This window comes from Telopea speciosissima, chromosome 2 (genome assembly GCF_018873765.1).
Source record: "Telopea speciosissima isolate NSW1024214 ecotype Mountain lineage chromosome 2, Tspe_v1, whole genome shotgun sequence".
Classification (NCBI taxonomy): Eukaryota; Viridiplantae; Streptophyta; class Magnoliopsida; order Proteales; family Proteaceae; genus Telopea; species Telopea speciosissima.
In genome coordinates, this window is record NC_057917.1 from 52531706 (window position 1) to 52535265 (window position 3560).

Below are 3560 nucleotides of genomic sequence, written 5' to 3' on the forward strand. Positions count from 1 at the left end.
AAATCTGGTAATGGCAGTTGCATATTTGAAGAAATCAACATATGAAGAACATTAATACCAATGGTCCTGCTGCCAAAGTTTGATGCTTAAATTCAGGTCTTAGGGTGGTTGAAAAAGCAGGCCTGGTAAAATCTGCCAACTCTATGCTGAAGGAAAGGATAATAGACATTCTAAGAGACACAGCAAAAATAAGACTGAGGAAGCTGAGACTGCTACTGGTCTATTTGCCACTCTCAATGAGGATGGAGATGGGGATGAACAGGGAGAAAATGGATAGGAAGAACAAATATGAAAGGAAGAATATCTTATAACAGACGATGAATTATCTCATAATTTTTCACTAGATGTCAACACAAAGATCCTGCTCTGTTTTTTTTTTTTTTGTAACTCTTGCTGATCTGATCTCTGAGGCATGAACCTACTTGCTTTAAAACAATGTTTTTTCTATATTCTCTGTCGAAGAAGCCGTGAGGTATCAAAGGGAATCAACCATGCCAGATGTATCCAACGTTTAAATCACCTCCATAGGCCGATTCAACCCTTAGATCCCGGCCCCCTACCTAGTCTTCCGTTGTGAGATTTTTACTGAAAACTTCAGGTCTGGTTCTAAACCTACAGTCAGATCTAATTTTAGGAATTTATCTCTTAAATAATGGTCTGGTGCTAGAATCTCTAGGGCCTGGAATATTACCAAGTTAATCCATAGAGATGGTCTTACCGGTTTAGGGTATTAAAGAAGAAGAAAAAGAAAAGAATCAGAGAGGGAGGAAGAAGAGGGTTTGGTTGGTGGCAGTTTTTTGTTTTTTTTTTTTCCTTTTCTTTTCTTCTGTAATTGATATATTTCACAAGGGTAATATCATCTTTTGAACTGCTGTTTTAACACCGTTAGCCACTTAAGGGTTGATAGAATCTTTCAAAAGTAGGGGAGGGCATTATCATTATTCAAAACCCAGGGAGGGGGATGATATTTACTCAAATAAGAATATAAAAAAAATAAAATAAATTAGATATTTGATTATAAGTAAAGTTTGGACAAAAGATCTCTACTTGGTTGCATGGTCTCTACACAAGCGTCTGGGCCAATGGGAGAGCACGCCTGGGTATCTACCTAGGGGCAGAGGCATCATCTCACTGAGCCCTGTGAGAAGGCGTAGGAAGCACCACCAAGTAGAGACCTTTTTCCCATAAAGTTTATATAAAGAGGTATGAGAAGTGTAAAAAAACCACAACACAAAGAAACAAGGAGTTGAATTTTTTAAATTGTATTTGTACATAAAATAGAAAATTCATTTCTAGGTAAAATATTTGTTGGGTGAAATATTGACCAAGAAGAAAAAAACAAGTTGGACTTACTAAGATTCTCATAGAAATAGGTTTCTGATGTTGAATGCATTCATTATTCCACTTTTGGCTCTTCACTAACTCAATTTTGTTCTCTCATTTCACTATGTCAATGAAAATGGTTAACGTTGGGGCCTAGAAAAAGGGAAAAGGGGAAGAGGGGGGGGGGGGGGAGGGTCTGGGAGAAGCAAATGTACGTAGCCATACCCTCACTTTGCAGAGAGGTTGTTTCCATATTTCCACAACCTGGTAGTTGCAATATGCAACTTAGCCGTTGCACCAAAGCTCACCCACTTCCTCATAAAACAAGCAATCGAATAAAAAGGATCTGCAGGCAAATGCAACCCACAAGGGTCGACACTCGACAAGTTTTACCATTCCATCTATTTTATTTCATTTTTTTTTTTCACTAGGGGCTGGGAAAGGGCAGGAAGAGGAAATGCTATAGATGCTGCTACAGGAAAAGTGCTGCTACAGGAAAAGCACATCAACCAACCGGAGGGGTGAACCAAAATAGGAGTTAAAAACTCCTCAACCATTCATGTAATTCACCAAAGCATTGCCTGGCCTGTCATCCTATTCACATTTGCTGGGTTTTAGAAGTGTATTGTATGGGGCAGAGGACCCTGTTAGCCTACTTTGCTGAAGTGTAATGCAAAGCATGGATAATAAATTACATTCTCATATGTACAAATCCCAACTAAATGAGGTCGACTATATGGATCCTTTTCTCCAATCAGCTCTATTCAAATCCATACTTGTTAAAAGCCCTTAGCTATACATGTCATTCCTCACTACCTCTCCTAGGATCATTTTAGGCCTACCCCTGACCAAGGATTAAAGTATCGGTATCATATTGGCGGGGTGATTTTAAAAGATGTATAATACGTTAAATATACACATGGAAATGGTCAAGATACGCATGGAAACAAACTTTTGGAAAAAAAAAAGATATAAATAAACAATATATAACATGCATCAATGGATCATGTATAAACACTAAAATGGAGAACAACTTATAACGAGACAAATGCATTCAGTTGAAGGATGAGGTTTCTTATATGTAGTAATAGTCTAATGCCATGAAGAGTGTTGGGGTTGTTGATTTATAGCAAAAAAACAGGTCTAAAAACAAGGATTAAGCAAAAAATAAAGTTTTTTTTCTTTCGGAAACCTACCTTTTCTGCGCACTTCTTCAATCTCTAATTTCAAATTGTTGAATGTAGCTAGCTTTGAATCATTTTTTATGCTTGAATCAAACTCCCAACTCAAATCTATGTCAAAAACCAGGTTAAGCAAGCTTTTTGGGACCCTCGATTGGGAGTTCTTCCACCAAAACATGCACTTTTATTGTCTGTTTAGAGTTCTGAAACAATAAAGGCTCTTTAATGGCTGTATCGATACTGGCGCATTCAAAGGCCTCTGGTGCACATGTCCATGCTACCTCAAATGACTTTCTCGCAACTTATCATGTATCAAAGCTACTATTAAATTAGCTCTAATTAATTCATTCCTTAATCTTTTTTAATTTACCACTCATCCATCTCAACATCCTCAATTCAGCTACACTAAATTTGTTTATACATTGTTTCTTCATTGCCCAACATTCAGCTCCATACATCATCGCTGGTCGAAACTATCCTCTAAATTTTGTTCGAGTTTTAAAAGAATAAATTGAACACAACACTCCAGATGCACCCCCCACCACTTCATCCACCCTATTTTAATTTTTTGTGCAATATTATCCTTTATGTCTCCTTCCTTATTTATGATTGAACCTAGGTACCTAAATTGCTTACTTTGCAGTAATCTCCTTATCATCACTTTGCACCACCTCACTACATAACATACTCTGCCTGGCTTCTGTGGTTTTCTTAGTTTAACACAACAATCATGACCATAATAACATCAATAATTACAATACTAAAAAAAGAAACTCATATCCTTAATTCTTCCTAAACAAGCTATGGGTCAGTGCTTCGGGGCACAAAGCCTCAAAACTAAACTAGGCACCAAATATTACAATTGATATTGCTTTTGATAATTTTAATGAGGTCAATTCATCAACAAAAAAAATAAAAAATTAATGAGGCTGGTTTCCTTTTCTTCAAGAATACATAATTCTGCATCTCATTCACTAAAGTATTCTCATGATCAATGGAACCTACAATGAGTAAGTTCTCCCCCCAGAACAGACAAAATAAATTGAGAATGCATGG